Here is a 17814-nt window from a genome sequence, read left to right as displayed (position 1 = left end):
CTAGTAGCAGGAGACCGAAAGCAGTGGGAGCCACAGCAGCAACAACAGTCATTGATCATTTTCCCGCCACCGGCTTCAAAATTGCAGATGTTTCCTTGGTTCAAGCGCGCTCCGATAGATAGCACCACCTAGCCCTTGTAACCACGCAAAAATTGATTTTTTGAACCACTCGCGCCATTCCCCATAGTAATGTCCAGAGGTTCTTAATTTCCATGAATCAAACAGAAACAAACAAGCAGCATTTTATTGCGGCTCTTGATGCACGGAAAGTTCTTTATTCAGCTGGATTGATTATTAGTGATTAATTGTGCGTGGTCCGTCTGATCTGATCGGGATCGTTTTGAAAATGTCCTACTGCGGTGCATGTGTTCTTGTGCATTTATCTTAATTTCTCGGTAAGTAGGGCACTGTTGTTGATAATATTGTTGTTTTAGATGTTGTCATACATTGAGCTTTCACTCTAACGAAAATTGTTATTTGGCTTTGGTGTCCCTTTAACGTGAACCCAAATCTAAGCTCACGGGCCTACAGCAGTTTCGCCTCCACCGAATATGCAGCCGCCGCAGCCAGGATTGGATCCCGTTACCGACGGGTCAGCAGCCGCGTACCCTAGCCACTAGAACAACGCGGCGGGGCAAGGCGTTTATTGATACGTTCGTGTATTGTTCATTTCATTCTTTTCTTCTTTATTTTATTCTTTTCATGTACTCTTGAAATGGTGCCGCATTCTTCCCATGTAATGATTCAGTTTTTATCTGGCCTTGTTGATTCAACACCATCGACGGAAATTGCGCACGATAAACAGGGACACAAGAAGAAAACACACTACGCAGGCGCTGTGTAGTGTTGTGTGGCCTTTTCTGGCGTTGCCTTTTATGCTGTGCTATTTTCGTCTTTCTATTTATTCGGTGATTTTGCTGAATAATAAAAGCTGACCGCTATCCTACGTGTCATCTCGCGTGAACTTGCGGTGTGCTTACTCGCGTGCCTTCATTCCTCCGAATAGGCGTAACACACTAAACCATCAAAGCATTTTACTACGGCAATCACTGTTTGCTTTTCTTCTTCTCCTTCTTCTTCTTCTTCTTCTTCTTCTTCTTCTTCTTCTTCTTCTTCTTCTTCTTCTTCTTCTTCTTCTTCTTCTTCTTCTTCTTCTTCTTCTTCTTCTTCTTCTTCTTCTTCGTATATTATTATTATTATTATTATTATTATTATTATTATTATTATTATTATTATTATTATTATTATTATTATTCATTGCATGGTATGCCAAGTATGAGACGGAGAGTAGATGCATACCACAAATAAGAGATAAGAAGAAGAGAACCTGAAGAGTGACGGAATACTTTTGCTTCATACAAGCTCATTGCAACCAAAGAAAGAAGGCAAGTGGTCTAGTATTGTCAAACTGTGCCGAGTTGCCTGTTTTTAATCAGCACCGCGGTGGAGCATCGGCTACGGTGATCGGCAAGTGACACAGCAGACGCGGATCTAACTTGGGCTAATGGAGTCGCATTTCTATGGGAACGCAATGCCAGAGGCCCATGTAGTGTGCGATGTCACTTAAATAACCTCAGTGGAGTGAAAGTAACCGGAGCGATTTCCTCTGCCACGCCTCGCATATAAGAATATGGCGTTTTTTCGCACGCTGAACTCCACGGTCATTTTTTTTTAAGCACATGTAGTGCGTTGCAATGTCTCCACTTCGCCCTCGACGCGAAGCAAGACAGTGGAGCTACTTCGCATAATTCATGTAACAGTCTGCGCAGGAAAGCATGTTCCACTTTCGTTGGTATGGCATGGCCACGGGCAGCGCTGGTTAGCACTTCTGGATATATTGAGCACGCATGGACACATTTCGATGGCGACAACAGGTGGTTGCAATCAATACAGCGTCCCTCTCCACTTATTGTGCCATATACTGCAGAGTCCTCAACTATTTACTACCACGCAAATAAGGCTAACCTTACCGCTATTTGGAAGGACAAATTGGGAACGCTATGTATGCGTTTCCAAAAAGTGCTTGTCTGGTTTTCCATAATGTGTTACACAAAGAAGTGAAGTATGTTACATGACAGCGACGTGTTAGGGCTGAAGTCCGTCATAAGGAATTTGAAAGCTTGAAGCCTACTCTTTATTTCTCCCGTTCAGTGACCATGACAGCCTACTTCTGAATAAAGAAAATTATTGCGTTAAAGAAAAAAAAAACATCTTGGCTTATTAATGTACACTGTGTTCATGGTACAACAGCTTTAGAGCGGGCTATGGTGCGCAAAATATTATTATATTGCGACCGCTCGAAGAAAACTGTGTTCGCTGGAAATTTCACCACGACAACTGCTCCGTGCAAGTGTGTCAGTTCAGAAAGAAAAATATTTATTTATTTATTTATTCATTTATTTCAATACACTAAAGGTCCAATAGGGATTCACATAGGAGGGGGGGGGGGGGGGTTAAGTGAATGCAAACATTTTAAACTACATAAACAGCAAATAAAATATAAATTAAAAAAGATAAGAACAAGGAAACATCGAGGAAATCGAATCATCGAATACCGTCAAATGAAATATAAATTTAAAAAAAACAAGAAGAAGGAAACATCGAGGAAATCGAATGATCGAAGACCGTCAAATACATTCATCAACATCAGTCGAACATACATTCATGATTCCAATAACAAACAAAAAGGGTAATGAAGAAAAGCTTTTTTTATATAAAAAATAGATTGCACCGAAAAATTCATTATATATAGCATAGCGAAGAACCGTAATTAAATAAAGCGAGGACATTCAGACCTATAGGTTAGCGATGTTCCTCGTTGTACAAGTTTCTCCGTAGCATCGAGTGAAATATGTAAGGATCTCTGGGAGAGAGTTCCACTGGATTATGCCCAATGATAATGGTGAATTTCGAAACTGCGTGCGCCCAACTAAAAGTGTCTAATAGACACTTTTAGTTGGGCGTACGTAATGAGCTACTACGTACGCGGCACGATACGTTGCGTATGCTGCATGCGAAGCGCTTAACGACACATTTAGTTCACCGTATTCACCTTACCAAGATACGTTTGGTTCAACTAGACGTATGTTATTAGAAATAAAACAGCGACCCACAGGTCGCGGGATTGAATCCCGGCTGCGGCGGCTGCATTTTCTGTGGAGGGGAAAATGTTGTAGGCCCGTGTGCTCAAATTTTGGTGCACGTTAAAGAACCCCAGGAGCCCTACACCATGACGTCTCTCATAATCATACGGTAGTTTTGGGACGTTAAACCCCGTGCTATATCTATCAATCAATTAAAACACCAACAGGTTCAGGCACTCTCGCACACAGCATGCATGCTGTAAATGGTTTTTTCAGGACTTCCCTGAGGCGCCAAGCAATCTCTTCCCACTGCTCCAAATGCCTAAACGGGTCGCTGGTTTGTACTTCTGGTAGCAGACCTATCGTCCCTGAAAGTAAAATATATACTCAATTATGGCCGGCTTTGTTGCTCTCTGCGTTCGACGCCATCGCTGCCGTTTTGCTATCTGGTGCCTGTTTCAATCGAGATATTATTTCCGCCACCCGTATTGACTGTACACGCCCCATGCGCAGATATCGATGAAATCTCCGTCTTCTGAATTGCCGGGATTTTTTTTTTTTTCGTTCGCTGATAAGAAGAGCCGTCTTCCATGGCAAGGCGCTCGACAAACGGTCACGTGCTTGGCACGCTTGACGAGTCCGATATCAACTGCGGCTCGTTCCACGAGAGCGACGAAATACCGACCGACAACAAAATCAAGGCGCATTCTAGTCGACCAGCGTGATGTCCTCCAAGCTGGGCCACTCGTTTCAGGCAGGTCCCGTCGAACTTGTGCCATCGCTTCATGGCAGGGACAAAGCAAAGTACCTCGACTAAACGTTCACTTTGGAATCGAGCGCCGGTGATCGGTTCAGGTGGCGCTGTGACCAACGTCCCTGCAAGGCGAGGCTGATGACGGATTTTTACGGTGGTGACCATATGGTGTACATGTTTCGGACACACGACGAAGACGTTCACCGGCTGGCGGTTAGCAAACAAAAGAGCCCTCTGTCGGCAATCTACGTGCAACCGGTACGTAAGTTCGATCGATTCATTCTTCTCTGCTTTTGATATGCGTGAACGATTGATAATTGAGTGTACGTGTAAATGACCTCACTCTGTAGATGGGGAAAGTGAAAAAAATTGACCAGAAATGGCACTGCGATTCTATCTTGTCCTCAAGTGTGATTATGCTTATTGGAAACACATGCGTGCGTGTGAGAGAAGGGCATAGGGGGAGGGATGCACCCTCAAATCATGCCAGAGGGGTGCCATGTCGGCCCGATACATTTACACTATCAGACCCCCGCCGCCAAATTTCAGTGTGAAGGGTTATAGCCATGCAAGTCTTTAGCGGTGTTGCCGACCGATGGCCAACGTTGTAGATTTGTAATAACAGTGCACTTATCGATTACCTTTACTTCGCAACGCCGTAGACCAAGTGCAGGCCGTCTTGAGGGTGTGAGAAGCACGCAATCACTTCATTTTCTTTCTTGCGTCTGTTGCGGAGCTTGCTTTATTTCGGCCACGATCATTGATGGGAAGGGAGACACATGGGATGATATTCACTCCCCTCCTCCTCCTCGCCGTCCTGATGAAGAAATAACCGTGCAGGGCTTCGTTGGTATTTCCTCTAATAAGAGACGGCGACATGTAGCTACCTCGCCTGCTCGCAATATTCAAGTGCTTGCAATGACGTTATTGAAGCCGTCATGTTTGGAGGACATGTCGGCAGACGAACGTTTGTGATGCCGCGTAAAAGTTTTCGGTACGTCGCAATAAGGCTCTTCTGTTATACACGCACAGAAGCCAATAATATTCCGGCCACGCAGTTAACACTTCGTATAAGTTAAACCGTCGTGAGATAAGGCAGCCTTGACGTCATCAAAACTTCCACGTTGGAGGAACAGGACATTGAGAATTAGTGACGTCGTGTGTAAGCTATCGATATTCCTTTTGCTTTGCTTTGCTGTGTGTGTGTGTGTGTGTGTGTGTGTGTGTGTGTGTGTGTGTGTGTGTGTGTGTGTGTGTGTGTGTGTGTGTGTGTGTGTGTGCGTGTGTGTGTGTGTGTGTGTGCGTGTGTGTGTGTGTTATTTTGAAATCACGCTTCCTTCTGTCCGTATACATGGCCCGTCTTAATGAGATGTGGTGAGTGCGCTTCCTCTCTTGCAAAGTGATCGCTCGCACTTCCATATCGAGATTCCAATGTTACGCAGATAGCGCGCACCGTTCGTGACCCGGAAGTATAGTGGCGGCTGTCTTTCGAGCACAGAAAGGCATGCACTGAGATGGGTGAAGATTATTGTTGCGGGACTAAAAGACGATCCTATAGGGGTACAACAGTTTTCAAGAGCGTCTTATCACGTTGCTGCCGTCGAGTGCATGTGCAGTTCGCACATTTGAAGTGGCGAAAATGCATTAGGTACCTCATAAAGCTCACATACACTGTGTTTATTAAAATATATTGTTTAAATTATACAATTTCTAGTCTAGAGTACAAGCACACTGGGAACGAAGGAGTATACGTTCGCGCTGTTTCCACTTCCGAAAGCACGATATGATTATGAGAGACGCCGCAGTGGAGGGCACCGGGAAGTTTGACAATCTGTTGTTCTTTAATGGCATTCACATCGCACAGTATACGTGGTTGTATCATTACGTCATCATCCAAATGCGACCGCCGCGGCTGGAATCGAACCCGTGATCTTTGGGTCAGATGCCTAGCACTCCACTGACCTACCGAGACGTACTTCCGTCGATGAATGACCATCGAAGTTCCGTAGAAACGTGGGGCGCTCCGTTCACTCGATAGACTGCGCACTCAATTGTCTTGGAAACCTCCCGTGTGTAAGATCGTGCTCCACTGTTGATTCAATAAACTGTCGGTTGAAAGACACTCCAAGTGTCTGTGTGACGCGGGTAATTATTATGGCCATATATGATCATATAAAGATGCATATGAAATTATATATGTCCATATTTTACTAATCTAACGTCATGTAAGGGTCCATTTAAATCCATATACGTACATATACAGCTCACAAAAGGTAATATACTGTTTTATACGACTGTATACTTGAATGCGTACAGGGCTGCTGGTATAGAGAGGCGAAACGCATACAGAAAAAAAATTCGTTCGTTTTAAAAGCGGGGACAATATCTGGGTGTATTGATTGACCGCATGATAGGTAACATGTTTCGACGACTCCAAACAATTCGGACCAGCCACGCTGATTTAGTGGGTATGGTGCTGACTGCCAACCCGAAGGTAGCTGGATTGAAGTTCAGGTCGCGGCGGCTGTATTTTTGTTGGAGACGAAAATGCCAGAAGCTTGTGCTTCTGGCATTTTCTTTATAGGTGCGTTTTAAAGAACTCCAGGTGGTCGAAATTTCCGGAGCCCTCCTCTATAGTGTCGCTCGTAATCACATAATGGTTCTGAGACATTAAACCCCAACCATTCTAAATGTCTAAATGACCGCGGTCTAAAATGACCATAGTCTAAATGACCGTGGTGTCGATAACAAGCTAGCTCAAAAGCGTAACGAACGGACACGACCTATATAAAAGACTGTCTGAGAATTCCAAACTCTCTGCGCTGGTGCCGTTCCCTCCTTTTGTCCGTGCGTCAGTCTGCGCTCGAAAATAGTTGTTACGAATTTCTCAAGTTTGCACAACGCCATATCAAGGCATACTTTGCAACGAGAATGATGTGATAATATGCTGGTTCGTGTGTTTCCCTATAATTGATCCTAACTGAATTGTAATAAAATATCTACCCTAAAGTTATTTATGTTATGTTTTTGCACAGAGATGAATTTTCGGCAAGAATTATAGCGCACGTCCGTTAGTGGTTATGCTCTTTTGAAGCATAAAAAATGTGCTTTGAACAAGGCCCACAGAAATCGACATGTCGTACGTCTCATCGAACATGGCAGTGCATTCACGAAAGAGAGCCAACGAAAGAGAGTACAATGTGAAATGAAGGTAAATGAAGACATTTATTGCACTGGAGCTTTGTCCGAACCTCAGTGTTTTGGAGCTTTCTTTGCCCATAGTCGAGAGAAAAGGCAAGCGGCATGCATATTGCGTGCTTGGTGTGTACTGCCTAAACCACTGACCAAACGTGAAAATCGCAAAAGTACGGTACGTCCCGCTCATTCTGGGACTCGATGGCATGCGATGCAGTTGGCAAGTATTGGCCTAAGTAGCATTTTTTATTGCTTTCAGCCACGCCTTCGGAAATTATTTGAGTTCTATAGCTAAGCTGCGTGTAAAATCAATTTTCAAAGCTGCAACACGTGTGATCGCACGTGCCTGCAGTCATTCAAGATCGGTGATCACCGGTAAGTGTTGGAGAAGTGGATCGGACCGCGGCAGTTCTGGCATTGCGAGCAAGTGAACTGTCCGGGACGGTGCCGCACCTACGACGGTCTCCTGGTCAGCGGGCCCTCGGAACACAAGTGCTCGTCTCTCACAGAAAAGCATCTGCCAGACAAGTATGCAAAAAGTAAAAAGAAACCATTACAGGGTCGGCTTATGCATTCGCCTAAGGTGACTCGAAGGCGAATTCCGTCTTCTCCCATCTTCTCAGTAGGGACTGGGCAGTATCGAAGATACATTTATCTTGGATACTATGTTTGATACGTTTAGCATATACTGTATCTGCATCCCTTTACGTATCGGTAAACAAGTATCCGTATTTCTGATACATTAAAAACTGTATCGTGTATCTTGAGATACGAGGTACTATTGCAACACTATACCGTGCGAAACATTAATCGCTGACTGAACGCTACTTCTGAAGCTGCTCCGGGTGCCTCTAAGCCACCTGAGCAAAACTAAGGGCATAGACATAATTTTCTTTTTCCGCCAGAAACCATTTGTTAGGGCAGATGAGGAGGTGTGCGTGTCCTTTTCGGTGAGGTGAAGCAACATGACAGCACTCGTGCATTCTTGACAGAAACAAGCGCTCTTATGTAGAAGTTTTCGCGCTTGCAAAAGAACCTTTTGTTATATCTTTTTTTTTTCTTTTTAAATGCGTCAGTGCCATGACACCTACCCTTGGCCACTCAAAAGTGCCACGTACTAGAGTGGGCAGAAAATAGCATCCTTTATTTTTTGCCTTCTTTCTGGAATCACTCTTTGTCCCCACAATGCGTGCGGCGATAACCGCGAAAATTTTGATACCACTCTCCTGCGTGGCACTTCGTTACAAATCTGAAGCCCGGGTTGCTTAAAATCTCGTGGCTTTCATACATCGATTATTCGGGCAGTTTCCCGTGGACGTCTCTGACGCGCTGTGCTCAGAGGCTGCTTTGCACGTGCTGTGGCACTTAACACGTGATCATAGACGGTGAGCTTTGCGCCGGACGAAGCCTAAAAGCCACGACGTTGCTACAAGTGCCTAAGCATGTCGACGGCGCATACCCCATATGGAGTTGTTCTATAGAAGATCGGTGTAAACAAGTCTGCAACATAAAAATTTTCGCTTGCAGTGCGTGATTCGTGTTTATTCTCTTTTATTGTCACTAAGGAAAAGTAGTAGTACTAATGCGTGCGGGAATGTAGGAGGGTTGTTAGTTTTCTTTATTTTGTTTTTTTTTACCGCATTCACCTTTCTGCTATGCAACGCCGCTGTCACATCTTAGACTTATACATAACGTGCTGTTCACAACGAACGTCGGCTGCGTAGTAGCGCTATTCCGTGCTCTCCCGCTAACGTTAAACTGTAACTGTTTATTGATTTCCATTTCTTTCGTATTTGCAGAGACGAACAGAGTAACAACGCTCCTGGTGTTGTCGCGCGCGTCGGTGAAGATGTACCAGACATCCGTGCCATCACAGAAAACAGCAGCCGTGACCTGACTGCGCGCAAACAGCAACAAAAAAGACACGACGAACCCCAGCGGAAAAGGCTGAAGCGGGAGGAGGAAGAATGGTGCCCGATTCTGCACAAGCAGCAGCCTCAGAGCCGCAGTCCAGCGACCAATCGTAATCGCGTCGAAATGGTATAGACAAGTTTTCGACGACTCTCACGTACACGTCACCCGTCACATCGAAACCACTGTGGCCCGTTTTACCGAGTGAATGCGAGAAACGTGGCGACAAGCCTGTATCTTGACTCTAATCAATTCGAGCAGCAGCGACGAAGGCGAGGTCATTTTCAATGCCTACACGCGTGAGTCGATCGAATGCAGGGATAACAAGAAAAGCACAAATAAGGCCGACGAAGAGACAGCAAGAGTGAATGCCAGAAGGGTGCAGAAAGACGATGCTCGTACGCGCTTCTTCGTAAACAAAGCACATGGAAAGTGTCCTGACAACGTGTCAGTATAGTCTTGCACGCGTCAAGCATGCGACGGCAAGGACGGGGCGTCCTGAACACAGTGTCGTCCAGTGGTTGCAGACGCCGTACTCCTGCAGCAGTAGTCGCGAAAAGAACCTACGCGAAGACGTGCTTCGGCAGATGCGTCGCTTTCGGGAGGCCGAAATTGAACTGGTGCGAGAAATGCAGGGCACACAGATCACCCTTAGAGCACTGTTATCTCGCAGGATCAGTGCAGTGCCTACCACGCCTGCAGTGCCTACCGTGCTTACGTTGCCCGCCATATAAATCGAAATGCACACAGGGCATTAGAAGTGCACTCCATTCGCGCGGCGTTGAGAAGAATGGCCACCACCCAAGCTTGATTCTTTCACTGGCAGTTCTGAAATGACGCGTATGTGAGTACGTACAGTTAGCGTCAGAAGTTTGGGCACAACCAGACACAAGAAAAAGCTTAATATGTCCGGCCGCTTCAGCAGACAGCTTTGAATGTGCGTTACCGGCTTCGGCACTAGCACGTACTCTGCAGTTCCACCAGATGCGTTAAAAAATTGCGTGAAAAATTTCCGTTTTTTTTCAGACCTAGTGTTCCTTGAGCGTTAGACGCTGTGTATGTATGTATGTATGTATGTATGTATGTATGTATGTATGTATGTATGTATGTATGTATGTATGTATGTATGTATGTATGTATGTATGTATGTATGTATGTATGTATGTATGTATGTATGTATGTATGTATGTATGTATGTATGTATGTATGTATGCCATTTACAAAAGAAACGAAAACCTGATATTTGTTTGATCCCATCGAACCTTTGAGTTGTAAGTTTTAAGGGTATAAATAAAACAGTCTCACTCGAAGCGTCATCAACTATTCCCGGTGAAAATTTTCAAAGCGAAAGAGATGAGGTAGTTGGTAAGAATTCATTCAAGGTATAAAAGTGTCTTGACATCTTTCTTGTGTCCGTGTTTGCGTGCTTCCCTTTTAAGAATAAATTTGTTTGCCTGTTCTGCCAAGTTTTCGTGAACGGTGGTGCAGATGACGGCTGTGAGCATTGGCACAGCGGAAGGGGGGGGGGGAGGTTGGAGGCAACTTTTTTCTCTCGCATATATTTTATTTTTACACTTGTGCGAACGCACACACGCTTACAAACCTGTTTTTTTTTATTTTTCTTCGTTAAAACATTTGTATTCGTACGAATGTCTGGGGGAGGTGGAGCGCCCCTCTCCCCTTCCCCGGGCTATGGGCCTGTGCCACATGCTGTGCATATACAATGACATTTTATAAACGAGAAATAAGAAAAAAAAACTGTAACAATATAGAGATTGTCCCTCGTGAGCGTTCGCAGAGCTCACCTGAAGAACACTGCTGTAGTGCTCTGCTGGAAATAAGGCGGAGAAACTTTCAGCACTATACTTTTAATATATTGCGTAGCATGCTTTTAGGCTGCAATAATATATTAATAATTTTTTGTCTTTACATTTCAAAACCATGGTGTGATTAGGAGGGGTGCCGTCGCGGACGGTTGCGGACATTTTAAACAACCTCTTGTTTTCCAACGTGCACCTAAATTCAAGTATACACGGGCATTTGGCCTTTCGCGTATACATCAAAGTGGGACCACCGTAGCTGGCATATGATCCCGTGACCTTTGGTTCAGCAGCTGAGATTACTTTCAAATTCAAATCCTGTATTTTTTTCAAATGCATTTAGAATGGACTTCAGAGTTAAACGCTGCGGTCTGCAGCTTGAAAGAGGCCCGGAAATCTAAAGCGCAAAGCAAGACTTTACATCAGGGCGCGCGTGGCACCTGACCTCGATGTGCATGATTGATGAACAAAAACATATCAGTAGACAAAGGATCATTGGAGATACAGGCATGACCACTGGATGGAAGAGCGCACGGCACTCTTTTTCATCCAGTGGCCGTGATACAGGTCGCCAGTATTGATAACAGTCAATTATCTGGACAGTGAACACACTGTTGGGCAGTGTCGATTTTGCATAGAATACAGCTAAAGTTATAATAGGGAATGTAGCACTAAAGATGATGACGAAGTATACCTTATTCACGAAGAAGAAGACAAATGATCGCGTGCAGGTTCCAGTTTCCCCCTGACAGCATGCAATACAATTGCACTATTCCACACGCTAATAAAAAAAAAAAATGCTTATCAGTCCCTGTCTTGACAGCTTCTTCAGTATACAAGCACCTATTAATTCCCTAGAACAGTGATTTTTCGCGGTCGAGAATAATGGAAGCGGCTATAACCAAGCTTCACTTCTGGGTTACCTCCCTCAACGTTTACCTACATAGAGCAAGTCAAGCGCTGTCTACTCTGTGTCTCGTCTGTAAGGAGGGGGAAACAATCAGTCGTTACTTTCTAAACTGTCCCCGGTATACACGTCATTGAGGAGAAGATTCATAGCACTACCTCTTCGAAACTTGGGTCTGGAAATATCCGAATCAGTTGTTCTCTCATTTGGCGCCTCTACTCTGGGCTGCAGTAACAGGGATGTTTACTACGCCATAGGGGAATTTATCAGTCCGGCTAGAAAAATGTTGAGTGAAATTCTTCACATTTTTAAACATTTAAGTACTAATATTCAGTAAGTAACTTTGTTGTATTACCTATCCTTAGCTTGTACGAGAAGTACTGCGAGGAAACGTTTAAAAAAGACAATTAACCTAACACTCCGCCAATCCCCCTGCGTTTGGTACGAGCCATGAGAAGAGGAGAAGGAGAAGATGATCGCATATAACCACACCATACGTCTTGCACCGTCGCAATTACATTCCTTCGTGGAAGATGTGGATTCTCTTGTCGGTATATAGTGGCATGTTGTTGGCTATTCGTTTTCTTAACAACGGGGCAAATGTCACATACGAATTGACCGAGTTATACTGTGCCGCTTATATCGTACGCCGTTAGTATGCACCACAAAAAGTTAACCAAGTAGCGCAGACGGACCTGTCGGCGCACAAGAGAGCATCAAGGTTATGTAGCACTATAAGATACACTTCACTGCAAATCACTTCTGAGAAAGAATAATTGTCTATTTGCTTCTAGTTGTCGTGCCATCGAGTACTTGCGAGATGCTCAGCGGATTGCGCAGTAACACTAAGGAAAAGCTACAGATTCAGGGGGAAAAGACTCCCCCGTCTGGCGACATACTAATGCGACAACAGCCGGAACCCTGCCATTTACAACACCCAAAAGAGGCGAATATAGCAGTTTAAGGGAGACTGCGTTGAAATTGTGAGCGTGGTGTTCACGTAGCCAGCGCCCTAAGCCCCGCCTCTCTCGGCGCTCTTTCAAACCGAGACCGCGAATGGCCGCAATAAAGCCGTCTCTAATTTGCCTTCGTGCACTTCGCAACCTTGATATGAAGGTCGCTAGCTACTTATAGCAGCAAAATAAACACGATAAATAACTTTTGTGTTCGTACTACAGAACACCTACATACGCTAATAAAAGCATAACACGACAGCGTATAGTATGTCGCGTCCTCAAGCGGTTGCTACTTACACTAATATTTTTGGGTCTATACTTATCGCTACTAGGTAGCAGCACCAGTTACTAAACTTTGAAGTTGAAGTGGCGTTTTAGACAAATATGTAATGCGCGTGAGAATCAGAAGCTCTACAAAAAGCAGAAAACGCCGGCGGTAATGTGGTAATGATAAAAGTCACCTGACATCATTAGAAGGTAAGGACGAAATAAAAATTATAATTATTATATAAAGTCTTGAAGACAATAACAAATAACCGAAATAACGCTAAAGATTAGCCTACAATATGAAGGAAATACCGTATTCTCAGAATTATGCTTAGACAATTCTGTTATCTCACCATTTACGATTTAATCTTTCCAACTGATGGACATCATTGCTACGCATCGTAGGCTTGGTATACTGCGACGTAACTAAATATACGAGACATACTGAATGGAAGAGAAGGATGCAAGATGAAAAGCCAAGGGGAGGCCATCTGTACAAGTATCTCTCTCAGTCTTCAAAAAAAAAAAAAAAATCAAACCAGTGGGTTTCTGAAAGTTTAGAGAATCAAGCCCAGCACATTCCAGATTGACTCGCGCTGTAACCACGACATGGCTTAGCAATGTTTTAGCCCTGATGTTTTAGAGGCGAAGCTCCTTAAAGCGGCACCCGTTCGTCCCTCGTAGTACGTAACTTGTCTTACGCTTTGACCTCCAAGGGGGTGCCGGTGGGAGATTTCTCCTGTGCGTTGTTGAGCAACGAAAAAATCGCAGCGTTTGGGTTAACTAAAAGCCAAATTCTTCTGTCTCTTATTCCCCATTAGCAGCCATTGGCATGTTCCAGTAGAAAACGTTAGTAGAAGTGGAAGTGTAAGCGTTAGCTAAATGCCGACTTCTGCTGTCTCCCATTCCCAGTAGCAGCCATTGTTTACCTCCGTGATTAATGTTCGAAACACCGTTGACTGATGAAAAAAAAAAAACAACGAAAGACGCCAGATGTTTTCTAAAAGCAAAACGAAAAGACGCCAGATGTTTCTAAAGCAAAAGGTGGTGGTGAAAACATTTAATAACCATTAAATGGTTACAGAGAGGTGATTGGGTTGGGGCCTTATTGGCCTCCTACCCTCACAGCACTAGGTGGAACCCCTATTCCGGGGCTCCATTGGCAAGCAACGCCGCCCGCGCACGTTGAACCAGAGCCTCTTGGGCCTTCAGGTCTTGACAGCCGAGCAGGGCCGCCTCCCAGTCCTCTCTCGTGGGATTGGGGTTGGGGGGGATAGATAGATTAGACTGGCACGCCCAGACGATGTGAAAGGTGTCAGCCACCTCACCACAGAACTGGCACGTGCCATCAAAGGATGAATTGAAATGTTTTAGCACCGCCGGGCACAGTACAGTATTGGTAAACAGTTTTAAAAGGAGGCGCTCGTCAGCGCGATGCAGTCCCTTACAAGGGTCTGGATAGCGCCGGTGCTCCTCCTTATAGTAATTGGTAATATCTTTGAATGAAAGGGCCGAATTGTCTGATTGCGAGTAGGCTTCCAAAGACAGGGAGATAGCCCGGGAAGAGAGTGCGCGGGCGGCCTGATCGGCCTGTTCGTTACCCCTGAGTCCTTGGTGACCGGGTGCCCAAACCAGATTTCGCGGAGTTGGATTAACGTATCGGCAGCTAGGTTCCAGTATGCGCTGAGCAAGCGGTGAAGCCCACCCTAGCTGATAGTTCCGACAGGCCCCTCGTGAGTCGGTGATGATATGTTTAGAAGAGGGATAGGTGAGAGCCAGAGCGATGGCAACCTCCTCCGCGTGTGTTGCGCTGTAGGCTTTGAAAGTGAGCCCGTTTACGGTGTTTGCGTTGTGTATGACTGCGGCAGTATACCACCCCCCATGGTGCGGGCCGGCAACGTCCACGTAGCACACGTGTTCCTCTTGACCAAAGTGTCGCTGCAACGCTTCCGCGCGCGCCTGGCGGCGACCACTGTGGTTTTCTTTGGACATGTTGCGGGGAAGGGGTCGGACCCGGAGGGCGCGTCTCCAAGGTTCTGGCACTCTCACCCTTTCCTCAATATAGTAATCGTGTTTGATGTGTATTCGGTCCAAGAGGCGGCGACCGGAATGGGTCTGTGCAAGGCGCGTGTATTGGTTAACGAGGTGGGCTTCTCGAAGTTCCCGGTAGGTATTCACCACGCCTAGGGCCAGAAGTCGCTGGTTGGACGTGGTGATAGGGAGGTCAAGAGCCCGCTTGATAACTTTACGGTGGATGACCTCGAGTTGATCATCCTCGTGTTTGCGTAGGTGCAAGTAGGGAGTCGAGTAGAGTATTCTACTCGTTACGAAAGCATGGGCAAGCCGCATTGCATCCCTGCTTCGTAATCCGCCCCGCTTGTTGGAGACCCGGCGGACCATACGGCCCACCTGGTCTCCCACCGTGCGAAGTTTGGCTATTGTGGTGTCGGCCTTGCGTTGGTGGTGTATGAAGAGGCCAAGGACGCGGATCTCCTTGGCCTCACGGATCGGTCCCGAGGGAAGACTGATATGGAGCTGAGTTGTGTCCTGAGGGGAGGGACGTACGTGCACAAATTCTGACTTAGCCGGGGCACACTGGAGTCCGCAGTAGGTTGCGTAGTCGTCGACTACAGTCGCTGCTGCTTGCAGGCATGACTCCATGTGACCCAGGTTACCTTGCGTGGCCCAGATCGTGATATCATCCGCGTAAAGAGCGTGATGTATCCCTGGTAAAGAAGCCAATTTGGGGGGAAGATGAAGCATGGCTATATTAAATAGGAGAGGAGAGAGGACCGCGCCTTGAGGAGTTCCCCTCGAGCCGATGACGTAAGGCCCATGTTCCTCATCTTGTATGCGTATGTAGGCTCGACGGTCTGTAAGAAACTGTCTAACATAATTGAATGTTTTATAACCACAGTTGGTCTGACTGAGGTGGTCAAGGATTACCTCATGCTTCACGTTGTCGAATGCTCCTTTAAGATCCAAGGCCAGGACTACCTTGTCATTGTGGGGGCATTCAACAGGATCTAATATGTCATGGTGGAGCTGTAGAAGTATATCCTGGGCTGACTTCTGAGGGCGGAATCCAAACATGGTGTCCGCAAAAGTGTGCTGTGTTTCTAGAAACTCGGAGAGTCTGTCGCGCACCATCGTTTCCATCAGCTTGCCGACACAAGACGTGAGGGAGATGGGGCGAAGGTTCTCCACGTCAATAGGTTTACCTGCCTTCGGGATGAAGGTCACGAGAGCTGATTTCCATTCAAGAGGGAGAGGAGTTTCTCCGTCCCAAATGCTATTGATGTATTTGAGGAGCGTGGCGTAGGCTGCGTAGGGAAGATTGGCCAACAGTTTGACCGTAACCTGGTCACGCCCTGGTGCAGTGCCACGCTTCATCTTGCGTAAGGCCGCCTGGAGGTCGTGGAGCTGGAACGGGGTGTCCAACTGCGTGTTCTTTTTGCCTGCGTAGGAGTATGCGGCCGTCCGGGGGTCCTTGGTGGTGCACAGGTATCGGTCCCTGAGCGTGTTTGCCAGCTGTGTTGTCGTTCCTGTAAAGTTGTGCATGACCTTATGTAAGTGACGTTGAGTTTCCGTGCGTGTTTGTGTTGGATCGATGAGAGCGCGAAACAGGCGCCACGTGTTGCGACCAGACATCTGGCGTGCAGCCGTGTTGCACCTGTCCACCCAGTTAGTGTCGGCTAGCTGAGCAGCATATTCCGCAGCTTGCTCCGTGAGTTCTAGGATGCGTTTCTTGAGGCGTCTGTTATGTTTCTGTTTTTTCCATCGTTTGGTGAGGCTGCGGCGGGCCTGCCAAAGATGGAGGAGGTGGTTGTCTACGTCCGTTTGAGTTTCCGTGAGCTGTATCAGCTGTTCGTGTTGTTTCAGTGTAGACGTCAGTGATTTAGACCAGGTGTCGTATCCCGACTGGAGAGGGTCTAAATAGGTAGAGTGGTGCGGAAAGTTGTCCAGTCTGGGATACGAGCTTGTGTAAGTGGGCGTTTTAAGGGACGCATGTACACAGTTGTGTTTAATACACAATGATCACTACCGAGAGTGTCCTGTGTGTTCAGCCAGTCGGCATGGCGTATGTTGCGTGTAATTGTGAGGTCCGGGCAAGTATCTCGTTGAACAGAGTTGCCTACACGTGTTGGGCTGGCGGGATCAGTGTGGAGGGTGAGTCCAAGTGTAGAAAGAAGTTCCGCAAGCTTCCTTCCACGCGTGTCCTCTCGTGGGTAACCCCATAACCTGCTTGGGGCATTGAAGTCGCCGACGATCAGGAGGGGGTCTCGTCCTGCCACCTGCATAGCTTGTGTGAAAGTTTCGCTGAACGTGACGTTCTTAAGCTTTGGGGGACAGTAAATGTTTAAAATATGAACAGGTGGGTCAGATCGCCTTATAGGCAGCACCGACACCATTGTGTATGGGAAAGGCGGTGTTGTGGGGAGTGTGACTTCCTGGGCGGTATATTGCTTGTGAACAAGTATACATGTCTCCGGGCTGTGTTGAAATGTAGTGTAATTTGTGAGTTTGACGTCCGAGCCGGGTTCCTGAAGGGCAACCACGGCAACAAGGAACTCTAAGGTCTCAAGATAGAGGCGGAAATGAGCCCGCTTCTTGTGGTTCTTGAGACCTCTGCAGTTCCACTGTGTTAGTAACAACGGCTGAGTTGCTCTGGCTCGCGACCTAGGGTTGGAGGCCATGTTCGGAGATAGAGGGTGGGGTTGTGTTGTTAAGATTACTCAGTTCACCAGCACCCTGTGCTGACGTACTGGAGTCTTCAGAAAAGTCCGACTCATCTGGAGTCACTCTGTTAAATTTTGAGGGGCGATTAACGTCCCTAATTGGCCCTACGCGCTTGAGGACGCGTGGATTGTCTTGTATCCACTTTTGGATAATGTGAGTTACTGTTTGTGTCACCTGTGCG

General features: G+C 46.4%; 1 protein-coding gene across 3 annotated transcripts in view; it reads left to right on the top strand.

The window, feature by feature from the left end:
• The window catches only part of LOC142817725 (uncharacterized), a 461268-nt gene that overhangs the window by 433870 nt on the left and 9584 nt on the right, over positions 1 to 17814 (top strand). Inside the window, exons 1-2 of one of the 3 annotated variants that reach the window (XR_012895324.1) lie at positions 3693 to 4095; positions 8832 to 10405. The exons of 1 other annotated variant lie outside the window; for it this stretch is intronic. The gene's annotated coding sequence lies outside the window, so the exon portion shown is untranslated. Of the gene's footprint in view, positions 1 to 3692; positions 4096 to 8831; positions 10406 to 17814 lie in introns of those variants that run through there. One more of the 3 variants, XM_075895196.1, reaches the window with a different exon arrangement.

This window comes from Rhipicephalus microplus, chromosome 5 (assembly GCF_043290135.1).
Source record: "Rhipicephalus microplus isolate Deutch F79 chromosome 5, USDA_Rmic, whole genome shotgun sequence".
Classification (NCBI taxonomy): domain Eukaryota; kingdom Metazoa; phylum Arthropoda; class Arachnida; order Ixodida; family Ixodidae; genus Rhipicephalus; species Rhipicephalus microplus.
Note: the sequence above shows the minus strand (reverse complement) of the source record. Positions and strands in the feature narration are given on the sequence as shown.